Source organism: Patiria miniata, unplaced genomic scaffold (assembly GCF_015706575.1).
Source record: "Patiria miniata isolate m_02_andy unplaced genomic scaffold, ASM1570657v1 HiC_scaffold_20, whole genome shotgun sequence".
In the NCBI taxonomy this organism is placed as follows: domain Eukaryota; kingdom Metazoa; phylum Echinodermata; class Asteroidea; order Valvatida; family Asterinidae; genus Patiria; species Patiria miniata.
Genome location: NW_024037059.1, coordinates 5,506,639 through 5,526,087, shown reverse-complemented (window position 1 = coordinate 5,526,087; position 19,449 = coordinate 5,506,639). Strand labels below are relative to the sequence as shown.

General features: G+C 36.8%; 1 non-coding gene across 1 annotated transcript; it reads right to left on the bottom strand.

Annotated features, from left to right (window-relative positions):
* Positions 1-899: 899 nt before the first annotated feature.
* Trnal-uag lies at positions 900-972 on the bottom strand. Its single transcript has one exon. It is a non-coding gene; the product is annotated as a tRNA-Leu (tRNA).
* Between the last annotated feature and the right edge of the window lie 18,477 nt (positions 973-19,449).

Genomic DNA, 19,449 nt, shown 5'->3' with positions numbered 1-19,449 from the left:
GATCAACTTGTGTATTGCTAGAAAAATAGCATATTAAAAACAAAAATTTATTTTTGGGGTTTCAACTCGAAAACAGCACGGGGGAGAGCAACTATTTCCAATTATTGTACTGTTTAGCTGCTTACACTGTACTTTGTCTATGGCATGGTAATAGTACACACATTCCTCATTCTGTTGGATGCAATGTTCTGAAGATTTTTTTTCAAATGTGTTTTACTTTGCCCTATATTAAAGCTGGCCACAAAAAATTAAGTCCTTTGATGAGATGGTTAAGAGATTACAGAATCTAAAATTTATCTTGTGTTGCGCCAGTGGAAATTTCATTTGTTTTGAACTTGGGCATTGCTAGGATGGGGCCGAAAAGGGAGAAAAAAGAAGGGAAAAAAGAACACAAGGTGTGAAGTCACATTGCTTTTATAGTCTAATGCACATTTAACAACATGGGCATCCGCAGGGGTGTCAATGGAGGTTGGGTGGGCAAATGGTCCCCCCACCAACTCTTGAAAAAAATGATAAATTGAGAATATGTTGGAGAAAGTACAAGGATTTTTGGAAATAATGTGCATTGCCCCCTCTAGAAAATTTGTTTTGCTGTCATTGAAACAGTCAACAAATGATAAAAAAGATGCTTGGATAGAAATATTTCACATTTTCCATGAACGTTTGTCAATCTCTGAGAGGGACATTTTATACCGTTTGAGAAATGCATGTTTTCTTGTGTCTGCCACCTTGATCAGGTGTTTATTTGCAAGCAAAATGAATGATCAAAATGCTGAACAATTTAAGAGTAGGCTCTGCTGTTATACAAGCAATGTGTAGGTCAAATTAGGTTTTGCCCTTCACCGACGTTTAAACACTGTATACTCAGTGTGTTACCTCCCGAGTGAAAGTTGGAGAAATCACTCGGGTGGGACTCGAACCCACGACCTCCTGCCTTCTAGTGCAGACGTCTTACCACTCGACCACCGAGTGGTAAAACAATGTGTAGGTGCCAGTCTGGTTCAGGACCTGTTTATGATTTCCATTCCAATCTGTTGCTGACTATTCCTCGGTGCTCCCTTGCACCATGCAATAGGCCTGCTTCTCCTTATTTTGCAGCCTTAAATTACCTTTTAATTTCCTGAAAAACTTTCATTTCCTTTCTCCAAGTTTGGCCCACGGTTCATAGAGCTACATGTACATGTAGCTACTCTAGCTTTTATCTTTAGTCTGTGTGAATCTAACTTATTCTTCATCTGTCATGGTTTTCAACATTGCCATTCTCAGGTGATTTCTCATCTCACTGTACATTTTGTTCTCAAATCCTACATCAAAAAGCTCCTTTGTATTTTCAAATATTTCACTAAAGGTGTTCAAAAGTTCTTTGTTAAAGAAGGGTAAATTTTGTTTTGGTGAACTCTCAGGGAAGACAACATGTACATTTGAAACAAAATACTGTAGTTTGAATTAAAGATAAAGGCAGGTCTCATTCTTTCAGGTCTTATCTCTGTCTATAGATTGAGGGAGTTCTCTCTTTCCGCGTGGATCACAAATATACTGGAAAGATTAATGACTGTGGCATCATCTTGGAAAGTTAAACCTTGGTTGGAATTTTCTTTATTTTGAACACCACAAAACTATAAAATCACTTGCCATTTTTTTCAGCAAAAAAATGTGTACATAAAGGTTTCTTTGAAAACACAAAAACAAAATTGCCATTAGTTCTTCCCAATTTTGTGGCATGGAAATGATTGTTTTGTTTTTTACAGCAACCATTCTTCAAATTTAAATTCACCAGCTGAAATAAATGGGGCATTACCGTTGATCTGAGAACTCCCGCAAGCATATCTATAGGGGCGATCGCGTAGTTCATCGGTCATGTGCAAACTTAATCTTATCGATGAATATTGATGGTCGGTCACAATAAGGCAGTCGTATTCATGTCAGCTACTTGGGTAGCCACTCAAGCAGCCACCCCTGAGAGTCACCTCTTCCCTTCTCTTTGGACACCCAGTTCCATGGAACTCCTCTCTTATCAAACTCTTACATTGCATCGACATGTTTTCTGACAGTTACTTTTACTTTCTGTTACTTTCAAGTGGGAATAAAAACCCACAAACCAAGGAATTATTCCTTTAATCTGGCAACATTTTCCGCCATATCACTCATTCGATAAGGCCTTTGCCTTTTCCTTACTTCTGCTTGGCACGCTTTTCCATCGTGGCATTTCAAACTTTAAAATATCAAAGTAGCTACATTGTAGCCCCCTTTAGTCACTTTATTGAAGTACATTATACTTGCTTTTCTTAGTCTCTTCTGATACCAGTGAAACCAAACTTTTAAAAGTTATACTTCTCAGCTAGTTATTTCTTCGGAAGAAAACTCTTCCAATAACCAAGGCTAAGACAACCAGCTAATATCATGTAGTTCAGATTCCTCAGCTTCTATATACACAATCATCTTCTTTTTTCTGGGCTGTCCTGCATCAGTCACATTTTCTCTTACCATCATCTCTAGCCAAAGCTGGGCCCAAAACAAACTGGAGTCTTTGTAATCCTTGTATATAATATAGCTGAACTGTACTTTCAAATATCCTTTCTCAACCTGTATTGCCCCCTCCCCCACTCAGCTCCATGGGAAAAGCCCCCCCCCCCCCCGAAAAAAAGATGCAAGTTTGCATTAGAGCATCAAGTGGATTGGGGGCTCAATTTTAGTCTTTTTTGTTCGTGAAGAATGCTTGACTGGCAATCAATCCAAAAAAAAAAGATTTTTTATTTTATGAATCATTTTAGTTATTCTCACTAGGAATGTGTTTTCGAAGTTAAAGGCAGAATGACTTTTTTGGCTTTTATGCCATCCACCAGATGACAAAAAAGTGGATTAACGTGGATCAAAGCTTTGAAAACTGTCTGGTGTAACAAATAGTATTTTTGTGACAATTTGGTGATTTTGTTCGTCGACTTGCAACAAAATGTTTAAGTGCCAGGTTAAGATACCAGGGAATGGGAAAGTTTGGTTTCCTTTTACATCTTCATATATATGCATAATTAATGTAAATTCTCTTTTTTTGTCATTCCTCAAATTTAGTGGAATTTGGTATTTTCGTAAAAACTGATTTTTTTTCTCTCTAAACATTCCTTGATTCATTACCTGACTTTGTTTAGTCACCGATGAACATTCACAGACCAAACATTTGGAAAAATCATGAATGTTTGTTCTTTCTACTAGGAAATCAGAATGAAAAGGGGACTAGATATATTTCTATTCTTAATTTTTCTTTTACAAATTCTGTTCATGCATGAGTTTGATCGATGGGAAACATAAAGGAAAACAAATCAAATTCCAGACATCGTTCTTCTTTAGAAATTTTCAAAATTTGTTGGTGTATGGACAATCACTTTTTATAAAAAAAAAATTGAAGACCAAAACCCTAGCTCAATTTTGGGTGTTTTGTTTTTGTATAGTATTAAACCTTTTGTGAGCCCACCTTCCAACATGTAAAAATAACTCTTGAACAGATCGCCCAGTTATTAGGGATGATTTTTAATTTTGTTTCAATGGATTAAGTTTTCACTGAGAACCCTCAGTGATATCATGCTCCCATGTAGTCAGTTTAAATTAATGTGAACTAGTTCTTGCCACAGTTTTTCTGATGTACATGTACCAGTCGTGACTTTTAAAGGGAAAATACAACATTTGCAAACATCAAAAAACAAAATAATCAAATTATCACGAAATACCTTACTGAATTGTTAGGGACTGACAGTCTAAAGCATCCTTTGAAATTGTGGCTCCTGTTGTGCTGACATTTTCCAGAAAACCTGTATTTTTCCAACGCTGGTCGGCTGACCAGCGTTGGAGAAAACTGGCTTTTTTTTCAAAAAAAATTGTTCTTAATGTTTCATATTTGTTATTCTGACTTTTTTTTGCAATTGATTACACACCTCTGCAGGGCTACAAGCCTGCTAGACTGATTCTCTGACCTTACAATTCCCTAAAATGTATTAATTGCTCCGTTTCATCTTAAGTGGGGTCAGGGAACCAGACTACAAAACATGAAAGGTTTTCTTGGTTTTTCCAGCATCTACAAGCCCAAAACGTGAGACAAGTCAGTTTACCAATATTTTCTATAACATATTAATCCTCCAAATCCATTTATTTATGAATATTGAAGCAAAAGCAAATGTTGTACATTCCCTTTAAGCAAGTAAATGGTTCAAAATTAGTGGGTGAACCCTCTTAGCTGTTTGAGAAATGTTTGCAGTATTTTTAGCAATTCAAATTATTGAGATATGAGCTGCAGAGACACTGTGGCAATTTGAAATCAAGGAGCAGAAAGTTTGCCTTTTGAAGGTTATATTGTAGTTGCATTGTTTCCTTGAAAAGGTTTTTTTTTCCATACCTACAAAATATTAAAATGGAGGAATTTTGTTTTGCAAAAAGCCAACCCTATTCACATCCAAAATTTTGGGGGCATTATTATAGGTTACCGGATATACATAATATTTGGGGAGCGACTCTAAAATATAAGTTTGAAAATACATAAGATTACTGGATAAGACAAAAACTTGTTGAGAGGTCAATAATAAAAACAAAACCCATAATTTTACCAATAATGTAAACAATGCACTTTGTTAAAACACTTCCTTGGGGAATTGTGATCACTTATCAATATGATTTGTCATAAAATAAGATCACAGGCAAATACGTGAAGAAGCAATCTCAGTACCTCAAAAAGGTCGAAATATTTTGACTGACAAAGAATGTTTATGCTGAAAGATTGTTTTATTATTTGGTGAGGAAAATTGTGAATATGTTTTCCTTTGACAAAGCCTAATTTAAACAGTATTGATTTATTTTGTTTATGGCAAAACACTGTCTAAGTCTTTGGTTTTCTCAGAACCAAACTTCCCTTTCAAATTAGTGACTTGAAATGCTGAATCTTAACATTTCTCGCAAGTTATGGACCATGTGCCATTTGTTTACAAATTGGATGCAGGTGATACGTGATCCCAACTTTCAGGACACTGTTATCTTCTGCACTGCATGAGCATCTCTTGAAATGTGATTGGGTTTATAATGATGACATAAACCGTTTTTAACCCTCTTGCTGTTTGAACAGTCACAGACTGTTCCCCTGCCATGCCTTTTACTCAGGCTTATAGTCACCCAACAGTCAGATCATATTTCAAGCAAGCACCGTGACTAGTCAAATTCAGTCAACAGACAAAAGCAGGCAAGACGTAGGCACAGCTGGCTTATCAATCACCTACAGTCAAAGCATAGCTGTGTCAAGTGACATAAACAGTCACAGCCAGTCAATCCGGCTTTGTGTAGGCTGGGAGCTGTTAACTGTTGAAAATAGTCACTTGATTGATTTTGACTGAAAGGACAACTTTATATAGAATGGGCAAAATAACATGCCATTGACCTATCGCCGTTTGCGAGTAAGCCACGCCCCTTAGACAACCCTATGGAGTTTTTGTACACTGAGTTTTGTTTGTCACAGATTTTGCTTGTTCTGCGTCCATTTGTAATTGGACAATATTTCACAAGCTGTGTTGACGCAATTCTACTGCGATAGGTCAATTGATATGACATCACAGGGCACATGGTCTGTAAGTACTACGAAAAATGGTTGATCATCTTTGGTGATTGAAAACTAAAACCACTTCCTATAATGGAGAGTAACGTTGAGAGTGTAGGGCCTTTGTAGTGAAAGTTCATTGCTGGGGAAAGTTGTAGAGAATTGTAGACTGAGGTTATCCATCCCGCATACATGTATGGAGAAATATAATTAACTCGCTCTGTCTTGAAAGAGACACTGATCCTGTGATAAGAAGTTTATGTGGAGAATGTGCTCCACTTGTGATAATTGATTGTCAAAGAGGATCACTGGAAATATATCGATCAATGAAGGAAATTGGAAAAGCATCTCACAGTTAATCAGTGAAATTGCAACAGCCAAATGTCACCAATGTTCACCACAAGCATTCAATTGGAAAGAACTTGACTGCTGTTTGAGTCACTATCTTCCCTTGTGGAGGACGATTATCAGACTATTATTTGCCATTTATTGTTAAAATTCATCGCTGACTGCTATTATGGTTGTGACTGTTAATCAGCCAGATTGACAAACTGATCTGTGATTGAGTAAATCTATCTCTGGAAAAATGCCATCACTTGTCACACATTTTTTTAAAAACTTGACGTCAATAACTGATGTTACTTTACTCCACCGATCATTGCAACAAGTGTCATTTGATCAGGAAATTTGACCGATTTTGATCAGGAAATCAAGATGTTAATATCCATAGCAGGTCTGGGTTACCTGTTGTATACCTCATGATTCATCGTGGGGAAAGATGTTTTTTTTGTCTCTCCGGGTTGATTCACGGTAGGGGGTGCCTGATCCTCGGAATAGCCCCACTTCAGGGTGTTGCCAAGGTAACTATTGCCGTGGTAACGGAGATGGCGTAACCCCATGCTGCGTTGTGGGAGCCCAGTTAGCATTGTGTGTGTGTGTCAGAATTGCAACTGAAATGCTCAAAAGAAGTTTGGAAGATGCAAATGGTTTGAGATAAAGTAGGCTATAGAACTGAAAACAACCATTTCCTGCATTTTCACAATCACATGTTGCCTTAACTTCTCTTTGCCCACATGTAAGTTTAATTAAACAAGAAGGTTAATACTTGAACATAAATATCAAAATATTTTCAGGAGTTTTAGGTTGCCACTGAAGTCCATCCTAAATGATAGAATTCACACTTCTGCTGAATTATTCAAATTCAGAGACGATATTACCAAGTGTCATTATTTTGATGTTTTTGTGTTGCATCAAATCTGTTGTGTTCCTCGTGATTCATGGTGGAGGAAGATACTTCTTGGCCCTTCTAGTTGTTGTCATAGTAGGAGGCATGCCTGATCCTTGGAATAGCCCCACTTCAGGGTGTTGTCTCGGTAATTACCATTGCCTTGGTAACGGAGATGGCATAGCCCCATACCGCATGAGTCCGTATTGTATTTGAAGCGCTATGAAACGGTAGCCATTTCCAGTATTATGCCATTCAACTGATCAGACAACAAAGCTTTGTAAAATACTATCAGGATATGATGTCACTGAGAGAACCTTCATATCTTTGAATACTAGGTTCGCAATAAGAATTTATAAAAGTTTTTCTTTAAAAAAATATTGAGAGTTATAAACGTAGTTAACAAGATTGTGATTATCTTGGTCTTCAAGATTAATCAGCATATTGCAAATTGCAAATTGTTGGCACTTAAGTGGGGGGTAGGCAAGAAAATGTTAAATCTCCAACAAGTGTTGTATTATTAACCAGAAAGTTTGAAAACATATAATTTTTTTTAATCAAAAATGGATTTTTCTTGTACAGAATTTGAAGTTCATAGTAGACATCACAATTTGTGATTACGTTGGATGGTGTGATGTACAGAAGGTTGGGAGAAACTGTGGTTTAATTTAATTCTTATGGCATTTCCAAATATTGAGAATAAGACCAGGACCCATTTTTTTAACGCTGCTTAACTGTTAGCAGAAACGGTGTGCTTACTATAGCAAAAATTCAGGCTGCTGCTTATGCACTATTTCATGGTGTGGATGTGCTAACGGTTGTGCGCGCATGGAAATTTCTATTGTTACGTCACTGATTTAAGCCACTTTTTCCTCTGGAGTTAAGTGTGCTTTTGCTGTGCTTACTGCTTACGTTCTCTATGAAATAGACGGAGGCTCTGTTAACACAAAATTGGCTGTTAAGCAGCGCTATGAAATTGGGCCCAGAATTTTTCTCTAGGTTTTCAAGGTGTTTGCATTACAAGTAAATGAAGAGTTCATTTCCAAAAGGCGATATATATCCATTTGAACAAATGAAAGTGAAAACAATGTGCAAGTTTATCAAAGTTTTAAGAATGTAAATAATATAACAGCTGTTTCCTAAATTCCTTTTTTGCTTTACTGTCTTCTTAAATTGTGCTGAGCCTATGTAAAATCTGTTACAACTGATTTTGGGCAGCCAGGAGAGAGCTGAATTCTAAACGGTAACAAAATGGCTTTTATCGCGTTTTGAAAATGAACTCTTCAATGATGTCTGGACTTTGAAGTAAAAAAAAAACTAATCGATCACTGGGCATATATCACAGGGTAAACTATTGGTTTTAAAGCTGTAAAAAAAAAAAAAACTTTTTGTACTTTTGCCTTTAGGGGGCAGAAAAATTCTTGATGCAGTCTTCAACTGGGTCTACTGATGTCATAATGTCACGTAAATTACAAAGTTACAGCAGTCAGTCTTCACAAGCCACTGATCAATCCACTTGATTTCATTGCTGTAGCAAAAACATGGAATCTTCAATAATTTCACACTTAATTTGTAAAAAATTCCAAGTTCTGAATCTGGTTGGTTTAGTACGGTATGGCCAGGATAGTGACATGGATTAGCCAGGGTTCCCCGCCCTCTCCTCCCCTCCCCACCCCCGTCATTGATGAAACTCTTCCTGAGATCAGACTGGCACACTACACAACAATCTTGGTGGAAAATAGCCAGCTATAGGGTTCATAGCGGAATCCGGTGACCAGAATTAGAAGCTGCACGCGTTCTTAAAGACGAGGTGGTATGCATTCCGCGAGCCTTGCGCCACCACAGAAAATGGCTGCTGCCGGATTTGTCCATATGAGGACAACAAAAAATGCATTTTGAAATTTCATTGACAAAACTTGGTTCTATTGTAATTTTATTTCAAATATCCTACGTTATGACTGAATTTAGATATTGAGCTGGTGTAAAGGTGCCAAAGGGGTTAGGCAATTATTTTTTTATGTCATGGAAAAAAAGCAACATATGCATACTACAAAGTAAGAGAACCTGAATGAAATATGTGTGTACTGTTACTTGCATTAATTGATATTTTTGATCACATTGATAAGGGCGTCTTCAAACGGCTGGTTTTAACCTCTCGCTTAATGGCTGAAAATGACCGGTCAATTTGAACAGTTTCCAAGCTTTATATCAAAGCACATAACCAAAATTCTAGTAGCATTTTAATGAAATATTTTTTTGTGATCATCAGTTACAGACAGGCATGCAACTGGGAATTTATAAAAAGAAAGAAAGAAGAAACTCGAAACCACACAAGACTTTGTACAGTATACATGTATTTCAATTTGTAATGGCATTCACGAGAAGTAAAAAACGAGGAAATCAGCAGATCTGAGGAAAAATTGCATGCCTGTACAAAGCATTTGAAATAATTTAAAAGGAACTTTGTGCATTCCTTGGACCACAGATACAACTCATAGGTCAGCTGCTATGGCTTATAATGAAAACAAACCTGTGCAAATGGCAGCAGAATTTATGTATCATAAATGGGCAAATATACTTTTAAAAATTGACGAGAAATGTGTTAAAACCAGCCGTTCCGGCATGCGAATATTGTTTCTTGGACTGTAGGGAATCGTCAGTTAGGATATTTTGATGGCTCTTGGTTTTTTCTCCCCTGTATAAGGTGACCGATCAAATGACTGAATCACTGGTGCTGGTGGACATTCCTGCAGACTCCTTTTCAAGACTGCTTGGAGGACTTGGGCTGGCCTGGAGCGGCTGACGTTGGACAAAAGCAAATCCTTGGCAATGAGAGGTCCTTGTGTGCATCAGTGCAAGAAAACTTTGTAGATCTGAAGTCCAAAACTTTTGTTCCACGTTTGCCATTTTGCATTCTGTGAGGAACCATCTTCATTGCCAAGGATTTGCGCAAAGTCGTCTGTGATGCGACCATTTAAATTTGAAATAGGTCTCTCTCAAAGATGGCCATCTCTGTAGGAGAACTGCAACTGCGTATTTTACGTAATCAAGCATGTATTGCGCAGTGTTGAAAAAGTTCAAAACGTGCACTTGTTGCTAGAAATGTGTTCAAAATACGACGCAGCCGATGCACGTTTTGCAAGTTGGCACTCAAAATGCTGATGCACGTGGCTGGTCTGTAGGAAATGACGTCATTTGAGAGAGACCTATAGTTATCCAGGCACATGTCACAAATTACTAGCAGCGTCCCAAACGATAAGAACCTAGTTGTATAATGGTCTTGAAGATGCCCAATGTGTTTCAACTCGATCAGAATTACGAATCGTTTGTTTTGAATTTCTTAGTCTCGATATGGACATAGGAATATTCATGCATTGAAAAGCAAACTCTGACAACTCACCTCACTTTTTTCAAAGTGTTTGCAATTCAACTCTTTTTTTCTCTCCAAATTTTGGAGCAAGGCCTTCTTTTTGCCACCCATTCAAGCTAAATTTCCCTGAGGATTCAGGACTGTTAGGGGTACTACGTAGTGCACGTCACAAGTACTTCTTAAAACGTCAGAAAATTGTCCAATTTTCCCCCAAAATTTGTAAAACTTGTTGGGACAAATTTGTTGACATGTGCCTGGTTAAAATTGTTGAAAAACTTAAAAATTGATTTCCAGCCTTATTTATGTATTAAGCAAAATTTATCGAGCTTATAATTATGTACACTTAGATCTACAATGGCACATCATACAGTTATAGGTAATAACAGCCTAGTAAAGTCTCTCTTCCTTTGCTCTTTTCAAGTTTCAACCCAAGAAATTAAAAGTTGTTTTTTATGTTGCTATTTATTTGCAATTCAAATGTTATTCTCTTTTGCAAAAGACTTTGAACGAACAAATCCATCCATATATTTAGTTGTGGAGTATTTGCTTTCATATGTTTGCTTGTTACCAGGCCCAATAATAACTCGGCCGTATTTTTGTGTGTATCATTGGCGCAAAAGCAGACCAAAAAAAGCATATTTTCAGAGGGTTTATAACATGCCCCCCAAAATCTAGACTTTTCTTTTGAAGTAAAAGAGACACATTGAAAATTCACTTAGAGAAAACATTGGATTACAATGTAAGTTGAAGAGCACGGGTTGAGGAACTTTACGGTTTCTCATTCTTATTAAATGTACCTAATATTTTAGTCACTTTGAGAATGTGGTTTGATAACTTTATTTATAAATTTATTACTAGTATATTTGGAAACTGTCAGAAAAGAACGGAACTCATACAACTTCTGTCCATCAATTCGAAAATTCCAGTAAAAAAACTTTCAGAAGTAATGCTTATACTGATCTGGTTTGACGTGATGATAAAACATTTTAAAACATTCCATTTTTTCTTCTCTCAGAAATATTGCATTAAGAAGACAACTTAATGCTTATGAATGAATAACTTATGATGTGCCATTGTAGATTGTTTTTGCGACTTGAATAAAAGTATGTTGGTTTGGTGTTATGGTTTCTTTTATTCTTGACATACCTGCTGTCTATTTTCACAAGTTTGCAGCACAAAAGAATGCGTTCATATTTTGTTGGTTTTAGTTTTTTTATGAAGATGTAAACAAGCTTAAAATATACGCATGGGTGTTTGCTCTATTGAAAAAATATATACACTCAAATGTGATCATTTGATTAGCGCTTGCTAATTTTAGCTCTTTATCAAAACCAACTGCAAACTTGCGCCAAAAAGCTTTAGAAAATGTGCTGCAAATTATTCTGATGAAAATAGACAGCAGGTATGTATTTGAAGTCAAGTACGACACTAGAGGGCTCCCTTCCCAGTTTGAACATTAGATTAAAGAGCTTAAAAATACATGAGGGCGCCCTTTGACTTTTGAAAAAAAATCAACAAACGCATTTGTATGTTTAAAGTTTTCCCAAGTTCAATTTAAATGAAGGGTGCCCTCTTGTGTTGGCTTTTTTGTGCATAGTTTCAGCAAGGAAGGGAGCCCTCATTAGTTTTTAAACCAAATCAAATTGAGAATGAAAAAGAGCGCCCTCTTATGTCATGTTTGAATTTAAAATAACGTCTAAAATAATGCGCCTTGGGTGAAAAAAATTTAAACACGCGATACAAGTATTTAAACAAACATAAGAGGGCGCCCTTGGTTTGAAATTTTGACTTGGGCAAAAAGATACAAGATAAACATAAGAGGGCGCCCTTCTTAATTTGACTTTAGTTGTGAAAATAATGAGGGCGCTGTTAATGAAATAAACCATGAAAAAAGTACCAAAGTAATTGTTTCAACTTGAATTTATTTTTACATCTGGTGTATGGTCACAATTTTTTTTTTATTTGACCTTTGACCTGACCTTTCAACTTTGAACTTGGCTTTGAACTTGGCCTTGAACTTGGCCTTGAACTTGAACTTGGCCTGGCCAAAAAAAAAGCCCAACGCATACAAGTCCCCCCCCGAGGCGTGCACGCATGGTGTTCCCCGCCCACAGACATCGACAAGCCCAGCGAGTCGCCCTCTATCTACATCAACTCATGATCAGTTGATCTTAGTGCGCACTAACTCCCCAAACTTGAAGTCCGAATAATCGCAAATGACTTGTTTAACTCCAACATGATAAGGATCCTTATGAACTTCAACAATCTGTTTACTTTTCTGACAAAGTCGATGCCTTATTAACCGTTTCAATTACTAAGTATTGCCATGGAAATTATATACCAACTATCACTCCAAAAATTGCCCAAGTAGAGATCTCTCTCACATCTACCCATGATTGTCTCACTCGACATTTCCGTCGTTCACTGTTGCATCATGTTTCTGATCCATTTAAATGAAATGCAATACAAACAGGCTACAATTTGTCAGCTTTCTCCGATATTTCCAACGCAATAAGATTTTAGGACATTTATCTCAGCTACCATTTACGTTAATAACTTCCACGATATAACTCTGAAATCTCCGTGCCGTTTAATCACATCAACATGTACATTGATCAGTTCATCTCATGAGTGTGTCATTTCAAAATACGTATTATTCGTAAGATTTTCACAAGTAATTGTAAGTATATATTTGGTTTTGACGGACATGCACGTTTAACTTGAATTGGCAAAGACCAAAAAACCAATTCAGCAACTGTTTTACAGGAGGCAGACGTAACCTTTTAAGAGAAGGTAACAGTATTATCGTCAAATTTGATCTTCAGGCTCTAAAGCCTTGCCAATTTTGGAAAGCTTCTTTGTACTTGGGTAGTAAGTACATTGTACATGTACATGTACATGCTATGCACATGTACATGATATGTACATGTACATGCTATGTACATGTACATGTACATGTACATAGCATGTACATACATGCTGTACATGTACATCACATTTTCCATCAGATAAACATGTATTCGACTGAATAAAAGTGTCAATTTTGATGTTTTCTGGCAGCACTGATACTAGTTTTAAGAACGTCAGATTTTGCAGACAAAATATAGTTGTGCCAAGTGAATTTAGGTAATTATTTAGACTTTAATTTAATTAAATGTTTCAATTTGCAAGTTGAATTTACCAAAGTTATCTTGGTAGGATTTACAGATTTTAAGAAGTGAGATTTTCTGCCAAAACTTCAACCAACATTTTGGTCGGACAAGTCCAATTTCAAAGCAACTTTTTTCTTTATCTACCTTGTACTCTGAAAGATAGAGTTTTTGGTATCCTCTTAGTAAATTTTTCGCTTAATTTTGTTCTCCCTTTTTCTGACAAAGTTGACGAACATTTTGTACAGTAAAAAGTCAATTTGTTACATGTCTCAAACAGTCCTGATGTATATGGGCAAATACACAAACGGTTTCTTTCAGTGGAGAAGAGTGATCACAATTTTTTCTTTGTGCCATCATAAATATCTTCAACAAAGCTGTTGAATTGTGCACTCAATGTACATGTACATCATTTAATTTGTGCACTCAATGTACATGATGTACATGATGTACATGTTACAATCTAAAACAACCCAAACATTTTAATTGGGAGTTTTACGAGAGAGAAATTGGTTGGACTGAAACACATTTGCAGTTTTTCTTTTGGCTTTCTCTAGATTTCACACAGTGTTTCAATACTGAGTGATCGTTTTTTTCTTTTCCACAGACATCTGGCCAAACTCTTTTTTCAATACGCAATTTGCACACTAAGTGATTGCTAGCCTATGAAGTTACTGACTCCTCGTACTTCTGTCGAAGGAGTTTTTTTTTGGGGGGGGGGGATTTTGAGGGGGAGTATTTTGTTTTTTTCTCCCCATTTTCAACCCAATGTGCCCTTCTGAAGAACCATGCTATTTCCTGGCTAATGTGCAGTGGCGTAGCTCATGGGGATGGGAGGGGCCTTCTAACATTTGGAGGGGGCTGTCTGTCCAATTGGACAAAATGGGATCTATCAAAATCCCATGCTCGGCCCATATTTTGGCCAACTCAGACAGGAAGCCACAAACATGGCAACTAGCCATGTACATTCAAACGAAAATTTCAAATTTCATGTTGGCCCCACATGGACAATTGCATGGGCTTCAATTTGTCCCCTCCTGTTTTCTTGTGGCCCCTCCTTCATTCTAGCTACGCCACTGTTGATGTGGTGGCAATCTGCCCCTCAGCATCCTCAGAAGCTGTGGCATCATCATGACACAGGGACAGCCTCGTCCCGCCATGGCCATCCATGGTCAAGTTTAATTGAAGTTTTCATTAATTCATGCACTGTACAATGACAACATACATCCTCATCTGTTTTGCTTGCTAAACCCATATGTGTATCATGGCATTCGGAGTAAACATACAGGGCGAGTCAAAAAGAAAATGACCTGGATTAACCTTTTTACCCCCTGAAAAGGTAATCAAAGTTGATACATCTATGAAATACGTCTAAATTACTGAACTTGATCCAGGCTACCAGAAGAACCTATTTCTATGGCTGTCCATGGAATGCCATTTGAAGCTTTTGAGCGGATGATAAATATAGTTTAAACACAAATGAATTAGATCACAAATTTAGATCATTTGAGTCAAGACTGAAACATTATTTTTCTTCAGTCAGATTATGTGTTTTGAAAAGAGGAACAAGTCAACTCCTTTATTTTGCTCAAATATTGATGACAAGTTATGTCTGTTTTTCTTTGCAACTTTTTGTTTATGCATGGCGGTGGGAAAGCGTCCATGTTTATTTTATTTAATGCATATACATCAGTTCGTAGAACGGTAAATGATCAGTGGTGGACAGCTGATTTTTATGATCGTTATATTAAAATACACATAACTTGGGAATAGAGTATGCAAATTGCGTGAAATTTTCTCAGTTACTAGTCAATGACATGTACTTTATCCCGATGCTATTTTTCTAAAATGGAGCGAGCGACGTATTTTAAAAGCATTTTTCTCTAATTTTGTCACTTTCTTTTTGACTCGCCCTGTACTGCTACATGTCTACATTACAACAGATATTGCACATTTATGCTCACATGCAAACCTAGGCAGGCCCCAGGACAAATTAAGGGCAGTTTCTAAGATTGGTTCTGAAATAAAGACACTTTGTGGCGAGGAAACAAAACCTTGTAATTTCAACGATTTTTACGGACAAACGTTTCCTTGGTTTTTAGAATGACCAAAAAGGAGTGGAATGAAAACTGTGTCTTTAGTCTGCTTTTTTTATCAACCAATTTCTTCTGGCAAAATTGTTTGAGTGTTTCTGCAAGATTTGTCGAGACCGTGCATGGTTCACTGCCAAAATACGCATCACAATTACTATCAGGAGGTGAATTGTCAATGCAGGGGTTACCTGCACATCTCTTGGATTTTTCCCCTTTTTCTTTGAAACATTCAAAGTCCTGAATGCATATTTCAAGTGCTTTTTGTACAACATGTACAACATCATCAAAATTTGATGCGTGCCATGAAATGAACATATTCTACGAGTACAGTGTCATGAATTGACACTTTATTTTGGCAAAAGTTTTGAACGGCTATTTTTTTCCCTCTTTTTTTTCTGTGTTTACACATCAAACATTCAGTTCGTGTCAGTTACAGATAATGCTCTGAATTAGGGGTTCTTACGTGACACAAAATACTTTTTTCCCCCATTTTTTTTTCACGGCAAGTCATGTCTGTTTTGTGAATTGCAAGTGTGCTCTAAAGTTCGCCAAAGAGAAGAGCAGAATTTCTGTTAGCTCTTTCAAATAATTATTCAATCATGGAAACTGCCACTTGTTTATGATTTATCCTGGGGCCTGCCCATTACGACATTCAAGACAAGATTGATCTTAAACGTTTTGAACCTTTGACATCTTTAGAAAGAAACTGAAAAACCTACATTTATATAACAACTAACTGTACAGGCTAACTGTGTTCTCTCTTGACTTTAGATGTGTTTCTGCTGCAGTTGTGTACAGCCTAGTGTACCTGTACATGGCCTGAGATTCAAACCAAGTGACTTTGGCGAAAGTCCTGGTCATTTCAGATATCTCTGGGTCTACTCCTGCTAAGTTACCGTAGGCACAAGGAACACTGTATAATGCCTACATGCAAACATGTATATGACTGTCAAATTAACTTTAAGCTATTAGGTTAATTTATTTGGAATAATTTGGAATTACATTAACGTATGTTTTTGAGGTCTTTTTAAGAACATGAAAACAATCCTATTTAGCACAAAAATCAGATTTTCTAAGTAAGCTAACTACATTCGTCAGTTCTACTGGTTTTTAAACCTTGATGCTAATTTCCGGCTGAGAAAATTTACAAGTTATCAAATTTTACTTCATTATATTGAAACTGACTTTGATCATGTAAGTGTTTCCCCAACTCTTTAATTCACTACACGATATGAACCCTGTGGAAGATAAAACTTAAACTGCCTCAAATTGGTATTTCGATCTACAGTTCTGTCAAAGGTTTCGACGTTGTGTTTAACATTTTTAACTTGTATTACTTGGTTAAATCTATTTATTTCTTGGACAGATTTAGACCCTACGTTCAATTTTGTATAATTATCTCATCAAGTATTATTCACTGTTCACTGGGTTAAATTATTCAATAATTTCTCAGAGGCAGCGTTCATGTGATGATTCATTAAATGCAAAGAAAAACACCACATGTACACTGATTTCATGAAGGGTTTGATCAATGGAAAAATTAATACAGAAGTTTACTAAATGTCACCTGTCAGAAGAATTGTCTACACTACTAATCAGGGTTTAGCTTTTGAAATTATTTTTTAAACAGGAAGGTTAGTTTTAATAAATTATGATAAGATTGGACATTTTCTATTTAAAGATCTGCCCTACATGTGTATGTTCATACAACCCTTTTCGTAACTAAACTTAATCAAAATTGACCCGACAATGACTTGGTAAACCTTTGACATATTTTCTTTTTAACCCTTTAGTGACCAAAGCCGCTAGAGGCGACCACATTTGAATTGCCTGCAGTGGCAACGGAGGACCAGCATTTTTAAATATTTATTTAGCTACGTACTTAAGTATTTGATAAAAATCGCAATTCACAATATGTGCCTCGATTAGGAACTGCACTTTGCAAGTTTACAGCATTGTACACAGAGAAAAGTGTGGTCACTAAAGGGTTAAGGCATGGAGCATAGCTAGTCTTCAGTCTGCGGCAAGACCAACGTGTGTCCTGAAAGATCTTCACCTTATTTGACAACTAACAAACAACAGTCCTATTATCATCTCAACTTTTTTCTTTTACAATTGCAGATTCGATTGAGCTTAGCAACAAAAATATCTTAGTAATAGGATGCTGGCATTTCACGGCATCCTCTTGCAATTTGTTAACTTGTGAAAACTCACAACTTTTTTGCCTCTGAAGAAGAACTTGTTAAGTTCGCTACGTCAGGCCACATTCACCTTTACGATCCTTTTGGAATGCTTGTTTTTTGAAGTCGCTCAAATTCACAATTTATCACAAGAATTGTTCTGAGTGCCAAATAACTTTGCACATTTTGTATTTTTGGTGAATTTTTTTTTAATAGCTTTGCTGGTGTTACAAAATATATTAAGGCAGATTGGCTTCAGCAACCATTAAATTTTTTTTGAAGAATTGATTACTTTAGAAATGAAACAAAGTGGCTCAACTCAGAATGGATGGATATTTCAAATGTTCAATAAATCTGATCGTTTTGACGATTTGTTTTCTTTGCAACAGCTCTCTGAAGCCATACATGTATTATATGTACATGAACACTGATGCTCAGTTTCTTGAGTATGAAAGAACTGGTCATAAGACCAAAGGAATTTTTTACTTTCAACTGCATTGTGAGTTCCCATCTTTACAAGTATCGGATTGAAAATTTCGATGATTTTGATTACTTATGGTGAAGATCCTTCAGGACTCTTTTAGACATTCATATTTACTTTTTAAGTTTTAAAACGTATGATTCACCCACAGAAGTGAAGCAGGATTATCTATTGGTTGATACATGGCAATGACAGTTGTAGCTTTTTGAACATCATGTTCAAATTTCAAATGAAAACGACTCACTCTCAGTAATACACATTACTGAGGCAGATATGCTCGGTTCCAGAAACTGAGGTGAAGAGCCACACGCATAAAAAACTTGGTTTATTTCATGAAAGAAACTTGATCAATGACTAACTTTGTGTTTCAATTAGGAGATGGTATTGCTTTTGCTTCATGCCTAGATTTTCAAGGCTTTAGTTTCAAATTGCTAAGAGCACAGTTTGATGGGGCTTCACTGTGCACAGACTAATGAACACACCACATCATCATCTTGCTTAAGGTCATTTTAGACAGCCCTGGTAGGGGATTCCCCCATGCAACCACCTATCAGGTGGGTGATGAATCTATGGGAGGCTGCAGTGATTGCTCAAGCCCAAGGTTTCATCCAATCATAGGATTGGAGTGCAGAGGTCACAACATTTGACCATGACTTTGGCAGCAGCACTTTAAGTGCTTGCAGTGAGTGTCGAGTCCCGAAAGATTGCCGAGATTGAGTGAGATATTTGCACACCAATACACTGGTTGCATCTCTGTATGATTGTAGGACTCAATGGACACTCATAAGAAGATTATTGACATCTCTTCAGCAATATCAAAATTGAATGGGGATCGTTTGACCAGTTCCTAGTACAACTGTCGTGTCAATGCCTTTCATTTCGATTTTGATAAAAATTGCCAAATCGCTGATATTTGTTTTTCTTTTTGGTCCTTTGAGCTAACTGGTATTGCCACAGACTGAAGACTATAATGCACAATACTGTTTTCCTGTAATGCAGACAGATAGCGTTTACTCCTAGCCATGAGATACACATTTTCCCGTTGGGTTTAGCAAGCAATGAAGATGTACACAGTGCATGAATTCATTCAACAAACTTCAATTAAACTTACCATGGATCCATCTGGCAGGACTGGCTCCCTGTGTCTGACACCACAGCTTCTATTTGTTAGGATGCAGGGGGCCTTTTTGTCCACCACATCTTCCATCTGGCCAGGAAGCAGCATGGTTCTCCCCCTCTGCACACCAGGACTTCTCCCCTACAATTTGAAGAGTTTGGCCTTCTCTCCTTTTTTTTCTTTCCTAAAACTTTCTATTTCCATGTTAGTTTTTTTCAACAGCTTTTCCGATTATAAAAATGATCGCACTGGCCCATTCATTGAGTTC